This window comes from Ranitomeya variabilis, chromosome 6 (assembly GCF_051348905.1).
Source record: "Ranitomeya variabilis isolate aRanVar5 chromosome 6, aRanVar5.hap1, whole genome shotgun sequence".
Classification (NCBI taxonomy): Eukaryota; Metazoa; Chordata; class Amphibia; order Anura; family Dendrobatidae; genus Ranitomeya; species Ranitomeya variabilis.
In genome coordinates this window covers 106,472,605-106,485,754 of record NC_135237.1, presented here as the reverse complement: position 1 = coordinate 106,485,754, position 13,150 = coordinate 106,472,605, and positions in this window count along the sequence as shown.

The following is a 13,150-nucleotide window of genomic DNA, read 5'->3' as shown; positions in this document are numbered from 1 at the left end:
TTTTTTTAATTTGAATATTAGGGCAGTACCCGAATACTCATGGATAGAGTTGAGCGAATATATGCGGAATTGTTCGCCGAATCTGAATTTGCCATATTCGTGCCATATTTGTACCCTATTCGTACCAAATTTATGTTTGACGATCGATTCAGAACATATTTGGTCATTTCTGCTCCCATTTGCTCCAATGACGTTCGGCTGTGTTCAGAGAATATTGCAAATACAATATTCGCCGCCGTTCGTAATCGGAACCGAATTTTGAAAAATTGCTCAACTCTACTCATGGATAAGAGGGCCTATATCTTTTGGTCTTCTCGAAAACTTCCCAAGGGAGTGGTCCATGAGCAGCTTTTGTACTTTTCAAGGCCCCCTTCACACATCCACTTAAAAAAAACATACGTATGAGAAGGTCCATTTTTGTTTTCCGAGTGGGCACAAATTATATATATGATGGATATCTATTTATCATTATCTTTGCACATTTTTAACCCCTTCATGACCCAGCCTATTTTGGCCTTAATGACCTTGCCGTTTTTTGCAATTCTGACCAGTGTCCCTTTATGAGGTAATAACTCAGGAACGCTTCAACGGATCCTAGCGATTCTGAGATTGTTTTTTCGTGACATATTGGGCTTCATGTTAGTGGTAAATTTAGGTCGATAATTTCTGAGTTTATTGGTGAAAAAAACGGAAATTTGGTGAAAATTTTGAAAATTTCGCAATTTTCACATTTTGAATTTTTATTCTGTTAAACCAGAGAGTTATGTGACACAAAATAGTTAATAAATAACGTTTCCCACATGTCTACTTTACATCAGCACAATTTTGGAAACAATTTTTTTTTTTGCTAGGAAGTTATAAGGGTTAAAATTTGACCAGTGATTTCTCATTTTTACAACAAAATTTACAAAACCATTTTTTTTAGGGACCACCTCACATTTGAAGTCAGTTTCAGGGTTCTATATGGCTGAAAATACCCAAAAGTGACAACATTCTAAAAACTGCACCCCTCAAGGTGCTCAAAACCACATTCAAGAAGTTTATTAACCCTTCAGGTGTTTCACAGCAGCAGAAGCAACATGGAAGTAAAAAATGAACATTTTACTTTTTAGTCACAAAAATGATCTTTTAGCAACAATTTTTTTATTTTCCCAAGGGTAAAAGGAGAAACTGGACCAGGGACGTTGTTGTCCAATTTGTCCTGAGTACGATGATACCTCATATGTGGGGGTAAACCACTGTTTGGGCGCACGGCAGGGCTCGGAAGGGAAGGAGCGCCATTTGACTTTTTGAATGAAAAATTGGCTCCAATCTTTAGCGGACACCATGTCGCGTTTGGAGAGCCCCCGTGTGCCTAAACATTGGAGCTCCCCCACAAGTGACCACATTTTGGAAACTAGACCCCCCAAGGAACTTATCTAGAAGCATAGTGAGCACTTTAAACCCCCAGGTGCTTCACAAATTGATCCGTAAAAATGAAAAAGTACTTTTTTTTCACAAAAAAATTATTTTAGCCTCAATTTTTTCATTTTCACATGGGCAACAGGATAAAATGGATCCTAAATTTTGTTGGGCAATTTCTCCTGAGTACACCAATACCTCACATGTGGGGGTAAACCACTGTTTGGGCACATGGTAAGGCTCGGAAGGAGCGCCATTTGACTTTTTGAATGAAAAATTATCTCCATCGTTAGCGGACGCCATGTCGCGTTTGGAAAGCCCCTGTGTGCCTAAACATTGGAGCTCCTCCACAAGTGACCCCATTTTGGAAACTAGACCCCCCAAGGAACTCATCTAGAGGCATAGTGAGCACTTTAAACCCCCAGGTGCTTCACAAATTGATCCGCAAAAATGAAAAGTACTTTTTTTTCACACAAAATTTCTTTTAGCCTCAATTCTTTCATTTTCACATGGGCAACAGGATAAAATGAATCCTAAAATTTGTTGGGCAATTTCTCCTGAGTATGCCGATACCTCATATGTGGGGGTAAACCACTGTTTGGGTGCACGGCAAGGCTCGGAAGGGGAGGCGTGCCATTTGACTTTTTGAATGGAAATTTAGCTCCAATCGTTAGCGGACACCATGTCGCGTTTGGAGAGCCCCTGTGTGCCTAAACATTGGAGCTCCCCTACAAGTGACCCCATTTTGGAAACTAGACCCCCCAAGGAACTTATCTAGATGCATAGTGAGCACTTATAACCCCCAGGTGCTTCACAGAAGTTTATAACGCAGAGCCGTGAAAATAAAAAAATAATTTTTCTTTCCTCAAAAATGATTTTTAGCCCAGAATTTTTTATTTTCCCAAGGGTAATAGGAGAAATTGGACCCCAAATGTTGTTGTCCAGTTTGTCCTGAGTACGATGATACCCCATATGTGGGGGTAAACCACTGTTTGGGCGCACGGCAGGGCTCGGAAGGGAAGGCACGCCATTTGGCTTTTTGAATGGAAAATTAGCTCCAATCATTAGCGGACAACATGTCGCGTTTGGAGAGCCCCTGTGTGCCTAAACATTGGAGCTCCCGCACAAGTGACCCCATTTTGGAAACTAGACCTCCCAAGGAACTAATCTAGATATGTGGTGAGCACTTTGAACCCCCAAGTGCATCACAGAAGTTTATAACGCAGAGCCATGAAAATAAAAAATAATTTTTCTTTTCTCAAAAATGATTTTTTAGCCCACAATTTTTTATTTTCCCAAGGGTAACAGGAGAAATTGGACCCCAAAAGTTGTTGTCCAGTTTCTCCTGAGTACGCTGATACCCCATATGTGGGTGTAAACCACTGTTTTGGCACACGTCGGGGTTCGGAAGGGAAGTAGTGACGTTTTGAAATGCAGACTTTGATGGAATGCTCTGCGGACGTCAGGTTGCGTTTGCAGAGCCCCTGATGTGCCTAAACAGTAGGAACTCCCCACAATTGACTCCATTTTGGAAACTAGACCCCCAAGGGAACTTATCTAGATGTGTAGTGAGCACTTTGAACCCCCAAGTGCTTCACAGAAGTTTATAACGCAGAGCCGTGAAAATAAAAAATGTTTCCTTTCCTCAAAAATATTTTTTTAGCCCAGAATTTTTTTATTTTTGCAAGAGTAACAGGAGAAATTGGACCCCAAAAGTTGTTGTCCAGTTTCTCCTGAGTACGCTGATACCCCATATGTGGGGGTAAACCACTGTTTGGGCACATGCCGGGGCTCGGAAGGGAAGTAGTGACGTTTTGGAATGCAGACTTTGATGGAATGGTCTGCGGGCATCATGTTACGTTTGCAGAGCCCCTGATATGCCTAAACAGTAGAAACCCCCCACAAGTGACCCCATTTTGGAAACTAGACCCCCAAGGAACTTATCTAGATGTGTGGTGAGCACATTCAACCCCCAAGTGCTTCACAGAAGTTTACAACGCAGAGCCGTGAAAATAAAAAATCATTTTTCTTTCCTCAAAAAAGATGTTTTAGCAAGCAATTTTTTATTTTCTTAAGGGTAACAGGAGAATTTGGACCCCAATATTTGTTGCCCAGTTTGTTGTGAGTACCTGATACCCCATATGTGGGGGTAAACCACTGTTTGGGCACACGTCAGGGCTCGGAAGGGAAGTAGTGACATTTGAAATGCAGACTTTGATGGAATGGTCTGCGGGCGTCACATTGCATTTGCAGAGCCCCTGATGTGCCTAAACAGTAGAAACACCCCACAAGTGACCCCATTTTGGAAACTAGACCCCCAAGGGAACTTATCTAGATGTGTAGTGAGCACTTTGAACCCCCAAGTGCTTCACTCCTCTGATCCCTTCAGCATGTGGTCTGAAGCGCTGCATGTAGTGATGTCATTGTGCCTACTGCGCTGAGATGTCAGATCTTAGACGCCGAGGGAGAATGATGAAGGAGGGAGCGGCGGTTCCCTCTTTCATCATTGCTTTCAACTGTATAGGCATCCATAATGCCAAAACAGTTGAATGTGTGATGACAGGCTGGACAGGCCCACCGCTAGAATTGGGCTCCCGGACTCACAGGCTCCATAGCGGGCCACTGACGGTACGTCACTGTCGCCATTGCTTACCTGCTGCCACTTCAACTCTCCACTGCAGCGGTCACAACATTATGTGACCACTGTAGCTAATCATTTGGCATAACGATGATGCAGATATAGATAGCACCAAGCTGCTAAGTCTAGTGACTGCAGTTGTCGCATGATGCTGACGTGGCTTCAATACAGAATAGTGGCGGCAGCAGAGAGACAGCCCTGAAGCGGCAGTGGGTAAGTATATCTGATTTTGTTATTTTCACATACAAGTAGCACATGGTTTAAAAAAAATGAAAGACGGACAACCCTTTTAAACTGTTTCTCTCTATACTTATCAAGTGAGATTGTGACATGTATAAGGCATAGCCCAAGTTTTAAGCCTGGTTTTTTTTATAGGATTGGGTTCCTTTTAAATGATATTGTGAGGCAGTGAATCACAAGTAGTAAGTTCATAAATTGAGTAGTGTTCTGTTCAAGGCTGAATTGGCAGTAATCGGGGGAGAGAAATGGTAAAGAGGCTTATCAGTATTCAGTTCGGACTTTTTGATATGAAGGTTGATTTTTTTTAGATTTTTTTTCTGTGTCTTCTTGTTCCCTGTTTGGCAGTTCTTTGTGAATACTACACTAGTCATTGACAACTGTTACATTTACGTTTCTGTTAATCTTTATGAAGAGCAAGTCTAGGGTAAACCATGCAAGATAAATTGGTATTGGATACTTCAAAATGTTTATATATCAAGAAGAACAAATCTGAGCAAACCTTTTCAGTTTTGTCATTTTGATTTTGCACACTGCTGTTTATAATTGTGTGAAGCTCATTCATCTATGCGGACATTGGCACCTTCATTTATTTTCCTTTAGCCAAAATTTCCTTCCAAATTCTGCTGCTGGGAAAAATAACATTGTTCAGACAGTTTGTCTGAAAAAAAATCAAAACGAGGACTAAATAAAAAGAGCTTCATCCCTTTCGCCAGTTTGTTATTGCTGAGTGAATAGAAGTTCCCTGTTGAAGTCAGATTTGAAGTGAACTTGAATCAATGCTTCCCCAGCCTTTTCATCTTTCTAAAACCCATTATGGGCAAGTCTCAGAACAGGCTATTGAATTCTGACTTGCTTTGACTCACAATATGCGCTAAACATTTCTGTAAAATGCAATCGCTCCGACACATTGATAAGAGAGCATTGTCAAAATGTAACAGACTTTATGAAATGAAAAGTGCTCTAAGAAATCTGGAATACATAATATATGCATCTAAATTGGAACACTAAACAAATTTGTCATAAGCCTTTTGCTTTCTATTTCCAGATCCAAGAAAATTGTTTTATAATGGAAAACTCTGAAAAGTGGATTAGCTCTTCACAAATTTTGGAGTCAGGCGAGTTAATTAAGGAAAAATTAATTCACTGTAAATGAACCTTGGTTGTTAAGGCTTGTTAAGGCTGTCAAACGGGGTATTATATTTGAAAGATAATGAGCACAAACTCCAAAACAGATTGCTCATCTTAAATTGTGATTGTAGCCTCACCAATGGTTGCATAAATCAATAGTACAAGCGATTAAAAGAAACTTTGTAATATATGTTATTAAAGAATTACAATTTTTTTTCTCCACTTATGAGCCATGTCTTCTTCTGTCTATTGAACTAATTACTCAACTCAAATTTGTCTTGGTCAAAAAAGTATTTCAGCATTTTAAGGTTTAAAATTACATCTACTATTAAAACGTATGATTATCATTCTTGCCAGTCGGTGATCATTTAATAGCCAGTTTGCACAGGCCAACTCGGCTTCAGATGCACACTGACCAATGGCCCCGTCAGAGCTTATGTTCCATTTTCCCGCAAAACCGGATTTAGAAGTCTGCACCAACAGGACCATAGATGGTGCCAACAGAGTGAATGTGCTCTTTGCCGTCCATCACTTTCAGGCTTATGCACCTATTGGAGGCGGACACCCATATGCAGCCTACCACATCTCAGTGTCCCCCTCCAGTAGGTGTAACTCATACATGCCCGAAAATGATACACAGCAAAGTGCATGTTTACTCTATTATCCATAGCCCAACTGGCACATTCTTCCAAATCCCAGTTTGCTGGGAATTTGGATGTAATTGGGGCCAATGAATGGGAGTCTAGAAAGGAAGTTACCTGTTTCCCCCCCCCCCCCCCGTCTCTCGTTGGTTTCAAAGGTTAAGGTCACACACAAGCATGGCCACCTCCCTACTGAGCTGTATAAGGAGAATGGGAATTGTCAAGGAAATACATAATGGGATATTTAACCATTTCAAGACCATGCATTTTTTTGTTTTTCTGCTTTTGTTTTTTCCTCCTGTTTTTTGACAAGCCATAACTTGTATATTTTTTCATCGACATAGCCATATGAGGGCTTGTATTTTCAAAGGACTGGTTGTAGTTTTGATTGACACCATTAATTTTAACAACTAATGTGCCGTAAAATGGACAAAGTAATGTGTGTAGTAAAAGGGTGAAAAAAAACATGACATTTTTGTTTTACAGCATTTATTGAGCTATAAAAATGACCTGGCAATATAATTTTCCTTGTCTGGACGAGTATAGTGGTACCAAATTTTAGAGGTTGTTTTAGCTGTTAAATAAAAAGTTTAGAACTTTGTAAAAAAAAAATTGTGTTGCCATTGCCGCTTGACTTTTTTATTTTCATCCCATGGAACTGTGTGATGCTTTGATTATTTTGTGTAGTGAGCTGTAGATGTGTCTTTATTTGACTTCTTTATGGAAAGTACCATGACAAAAAATGGCAATTTTGGCATTTCAATTTTTGTTTTCTTTTCCGCATTTAAAATACAATTTTAATAAATTTTTATCTTTTGACAGATTTTTTTTAAAGTTTTTATTTTTATTATCTTAATGTTTTTTTATAATGCACATTTTTTCATTTTTACTTTTTTTGTCCCCTTAGAGGTCTTGACCTTGCCAACATTTGATCACTCAAACTATACCCGCAACACTACATGATTGCACTATATACTGTAACTGACTTTCTTCTGTTCTCCTGTGCGACGCAGCCCGAGGTTATTCTTCAATGAAGGAATAAAATGGCAGCCATGGGGGCCTCCAGCTGCAGACTTATGAATTCCCCCAGTGCACGCACTGTGCGCTGTGAAGATTCACTGGTTTCTGAGCCAAGAACAGAGGGTATGTATGCGTTATACATACGCCCGGACAAAGCCTGTCTAGTGGGCGTGGCCTCTAATATCTTATATTGGCAGGTATGCCGACCCATGACTTTGATTGCGCTTTAGTTTCTTGTACTAGGTACATTTAGGGAAGGGGTTCCTCCTCTTTGGGCTGTGCACCTTGTCTATTTAGCTTTATACAGGCAGGTGCCAAAAACAGGCCCACGTCCAGGTTTGCCACACGTCAATATTGAGGCCTGCTGGTACATAGCGAGGTGAGATACTAGAGACTATTCTGATTGGGTGCATCTTGTTGCGTATGTATGGCTTTTACATTCTTTTGATCTTAGTTTGGAGTCAACTAACTACTCTATATTTTTCACGTGTTACTACTACTTATTTAATTTCTGCAGTGTATCTTTTCATTGCTTTTATTCTAGATTTTGTCTGTTAATGGCCATTATGTTAACTTGAACCTACACATTGCACTTAAACTGGCTACACAATGCACTTACACTGACAGTGTGCTGGCACATGATTTCCAATTTTACCATGGACATACTGTCTTTACTGTCTTGTTCAGCCTCCAGTGTTCTGCACGTTAGAAAGATAATTGTCATGCCCATATGGAACAGACTGTCCTCATGGAAAATATTACATTTGCCAAAATGAATCAGGCATGGATCAGGGAGGATTTTCATTCACCTATTGCTGATGACAATTATAAGATCATCTGTAGCATCTGCCTGCCGGTCCATTGTGTCCCATATTGTCCTGCTGCTACTAGTGCAGATATCCCTACACATTTCCTGCCTGTCCATCGAGGCCTCTTTCACACTTCCGTCTTTTTCCTCCTGTCGAAATCCGTCGAGTTTTGAAAAAACAGGATCCTGCAAATTTTTCTACAGGATCCTGTTTTTTTCCCATAGACTTGTATTAGCGACGGATTGTGACGGATTGCCATCCGTTTCATCCGTCGTGCACTGGATCCGTTGGAAAATAGCGGTCCATCGTGCAGAGAAAACGTTCAGAAGAACATTTTTTCTGCACGTCGGAAAATCGCTCAGCGACGGGTCCTGCGCTGTCCGTCGTCGGCTATAATGGAAGCCTATGGACGCAGGATCCGTCGCTGACCGTCAAACACAGGATTCCAGCGATGTATCCCGTTTTTTCATTCTGAGTATGCCCGGAAGGATTTTTTTATACCTGAAAATGGCAGGAACTCCTTCGATGCATCCGTCATAACACTGGATGCGTTGCACACGTTTTCCACTATTTTCCCAACATCCATCGATACGTCACTTCACTGCATTATGACGCACCCCGACCAACGGAAGTGTGAAAAAAGCCTTAGTTCTATCTATGCTGTGATGCTGCTTCGGCTGGCAGCACTGGGCTTGCATAGGTGCACATCTCCTGCCTGCACTGTACTGTTCCTGCTACTGACGCATCTCCTGTGTGGCCATTGGCTTCTATATGCTTGTACTGCTGCTGGGGCTTCCTGTACTGTCCCTATATGGCCAGACATCTCAGTGCCAGTCCCATTGTATGGAATACTTAGCTGCTGCTGACGCCTATGGGTGTATCTCCTAACTGTCCATTGTGTTTTATACCTACACTGTACTGCTACCTTGAGCCTTACTCTGCATAGGGAAAAATATAAGAAAAGTGAAACTGCTTCTCCAAAAATGGGAATTTTTTATAATTTTTAATAATAACACTTTGACACTAGTAAGGCTGTGTTTGTGCTGAGGAGCTTAAGATTTTGTTACTTTGCATCCTAGGAGATCTTAGACTTGCGTACAGTTCTTTTCAAGGTAATTTGAGTCTTTACAGTAAATTCAATCAGCAGTGAATCAATTAGCAGCAAATCAAATTTTGGGGATAAATAATCGAAACTAATAAATTTCACAATATTAACTAATTTCTAGCAAAATGTGATCCACAGTGCTCAAACTATTATACTGTGTATCTTCTGCCTGCAAATCCGCAATACACATGCTATGTGAGAACATACCCTTAATGTGCCATTAAAGGGGTTGTCCAGGCTTGGGGTTCAAGTCTGCAGTCACTCAGTATGACTACAGTCTTGTGATCCGTATAACGTTCACAGTGTTAACTGTCAGGATTCTCCAGTGCTGTCACCAGAAGCAGGCAGTCATTTCCGGCAATATTCTCACTACATTTGTCCAGTCTCTCTCAATTTACTTGTATTGAGTGAGGCTGCACATATCGAGTTAGGACGTGACTTCATGTTTGCAAATCATATACTTATGGTCTTGTGCCAGCCTGCTCCCGACACCAGAGAATCCTGACAGTGCGCAGTGCACACGATGTGAGGATTCACAAGTCAGCAGTCACATAAAGTCACTGCAGAATTGAACCCCCAAGTTCAGGTAACCCTTTAAATCACAACACAGAAAACAGGTTCATATAGTAGAAACTAAGGTTGGCACTACTCCCGAAGTCAGAATAAACACTTTGTTTCACACATGTGGTGCACAGTATCTGAGAGATTATTGCAGCTCACTCATAGTGTGATAAAGCAGCTGTTTCTTTTCTTTGCATGGTCGAGAGTTACACAAAACAAAAAATATTGAGTGGGTCAGTAACCTACTGCCATTTCTCACACAGAGCACTTCCTCGGTGTACCTTGAGTGCCAATCTACGTTTTGATTTTGTTACAGAAAACCGTTTAATCACCTATTATTAATTGTAGTTTTCATGTGGAACAGATGTCCATATTTAGAAGCGATATGTGAAGCTTTCCATCTTGTAACACAAGTATAATGCTTCAAGTTAATTAATTTAAGTTGACAGCCCATTTAAAAAGCATTGATATGAAGACTGTCAGAAATAATTTGGTCTCGAAAAATGCAGTTTGTGAAATGATCGTTGCCATTATGATTATTATTTGGCAAATGTATCTAGACAAAGCATATACAGTATATATTATGTAGGGAGAAGAGGGCTGTGGCCAATAAGTGGAAAAAGATGCAGATTTCTCTGTTAAGGTTTATTACAAAATTTTTCATCTTTGTATGTAATATCGATTTATGCAAAGTTTCTCAAAAGTACATGCAGCGCCCCAGAGTCCTGGTCGTTGCAGTACTGATGCTCCGCCGCTAAGGGGAGTGATGGTACGTCTGATGGCACTGAAGGAGTTCACCTGACCAGGTATCACAGACACCAATACACTTCACAGTCTGGCCTCCAGGGGGAGCTAAGGGTGCTATGTATTAGGCCACTCCTCACAGTCTGGTAAAACTGGGGGTTGGATAGAAAGTTAGACAGAAGCTGACTGGGTTGGAACCAGGCAACATCCTGTGGCAGAGGGTGTTGCAGGGGGAAGATTCAGGGGGGTCCCTGTCAGGGGTGGGATCCTGACAGAGGCCTAGGGAACAGGAAAGAACGTTAAGGAACCGTGCCTGCACTACATCGCGGCGGTATCTCAAGAAAGGACAAGAAGTGAGGTTTATTGTGGAGAGTGAGAAACGAGATCAAAGCAAAAAGGAGATAACACCAGTAGGAGTCGTGCTGTAAGACCGAGGCAACATCGTACTGAGGCGCGTGGCCGGAACGCCGAGGAAGTATTGGGCTCCAAGCATTACTTCAAACCAACGGCAGGGCAGTTAATTATAGGTTGGCTGTCTCACCTAAATCACCTAAGCAGACATAGGGGGCAACTGTGGGAGAGGGGCGTCACTAGGGTCCCGGAAGAACTCCAGGCCTACCCGTCATACGGGTGCGTCCTATCCATATCATCTGGGGGACGGAGGAGAACATCAGAATAGACATAAGTTGTGGGAGAAGAACATCAGAAACAGACACAACAGTTGTGAGGACTATCCCATGGTGCTCAGCAGGGAAGGACTACAACACACAGGTGCTAGAAGGTAGGCACAGATTTCCACCTGCATAGGGAACTCTGGAGGTGCCTTCGGACCGGCCGGTCTCAGCCAGCCCTGTTAATCGTACTCTGGATTGAGGACCTTGAAGCCTTCAGTAAAGAGGTAAAGAGACTGCAACCCTGTGTCCTCGTTATTCATCACGACCTGCACCACGCACCACCACTTACAACTTTCATTGGACGCCCCTTAGCAGGGTCACGGACCGGGTCTAGCCACCGTGACAACCCCAGAACTGAGACAGAGAAGCCCGGTACCGAGTACCCCGTGGCCCTGCGTCTAGGGGCGCTCCATACAGTTTTTATTAAGTCATTCTCCCGAAATAAGATTTAGGCAGATTTGCTCAATTCATGTAGGAAATTCAATTTGCGGCAAATAAATTTCATGCAAATTGAATGGATCGGGGAGGGGTTAAAAAATAACCTCTCTTCAGCCCTCTTCTACATGTCTCTCTCCTTCAATCGGCTATTCTATCTTCTATCTTCGTTCCAACCGGATCTTCCGTTCACTAGACTCCATGTCATCATGCCGTATGCAGTTATGTCACAGATATAAGAGAGAACAGAAACCATTGGTGATAGAAGAACCGATCATAGGACCAATGAAGGAACAGGTATGGGGAGAGCTGAGGAGAAGTGAGTATAAGAATTTTTTTAACTCCTTCCCTGCCCTACATAATATATCAAAATACTGTCAGCTGTCAATTGCAAGAAAATTGGATTCTGGTGAAATGCAATTTTTGCAAAACTTTACAGCAAATTTGGTTAGCTTTAAATTAAATTTCTCACCTCTACAAAATACACAATGCCAGATACATACAGTACTGTAGGGAAAATGATGAATTTTTTCATTCCCATAAAAACTTATGGAAAATATAACAGATAGTTGAGTCTGTAGTTTCCCGTTAATAGATTATGAATGATTTACATGGTTTAATCAATCCAGTTCTCAGTGTTTCCTAAAATTTTTCAGATTTATAGTGATGTGCAAAATGTATGAAAGGAGATGTAATAAGTAACTAGTTTGAGAATCCGATTTGGATTAAGTGTATCCTTCAACAAAGTTTGCATGATATGATCAAAGACATAAAAAAACTAATGGAAGAATGACATTACCTTTTTAGCTGGGTTTCCATGAACCATGGTTTGCCATGGTTTGCGGCAGTTTTAGCCCTATTTTTCTGCATTTTTGGCTTCATAGATTGTCTTTTAGTGATACACTCACGATGTTGATTTATACATTGCAAACAGGGCCGGACTGGGACTAAAATTCAGCCCTGGCATTTGAAGTCACACAGGCCCACTTGTCACATGGTGACTGTATAATATCTTTGTACACTTGTAGGCTACAAGAAGTGAGGGGAGTGTAACACAACTATATAACATATAATTACAGCTGTATCCAGCATTACAGCTCAGCCCCCATAGAATGTAATACAGCACAGCCCCATAGAATGTAATGCTGCACAGCCCCATAGAATGTAATGCAGCACAGCCCCCATAGAATGTAATACAGCCAGCCCCCATAGACTATAATACAGCACAGCCCCATAGAATGTAATGCTGCTCAGCCCCCATGAAATGTAATGCAGCACAGCCCCCATAGAATGTAATGCAGCACAGCCCCCATAGAATGTAATGCAGCACAGCCCCATAGAATGTAATACAGCACAGCCCCCATAGAATGTAATGCAGCCAGCCCCCATAGAATGTAATGCAGCCAGCCCCCATAGAATGTAATACAGCCAGCCCCCATAGACTATAATACAGCACAGCCCCATAGAATGTAATGCTGCACAGCCCCCATAGAATGTAATACAGCACAGCCCCCATAGAATGTAATACAGCCAGCCCCCATAGACTATAATACAGCACAGCCCCATAGAATGTAATGCTGCACAGCCCCCATAGAATGTAATGCAGCACAGCCCCCATAGAATGTAATGCAGCACAGCCCCCATAGAATGTAATGCAGCACAGCCCCCATAGAATGTAATGCAGCACAGCCCCCATAGAATGTAATGCAGCCAGCCACCATAGAATGTAATGCAGCCAGCCACCATACAATATA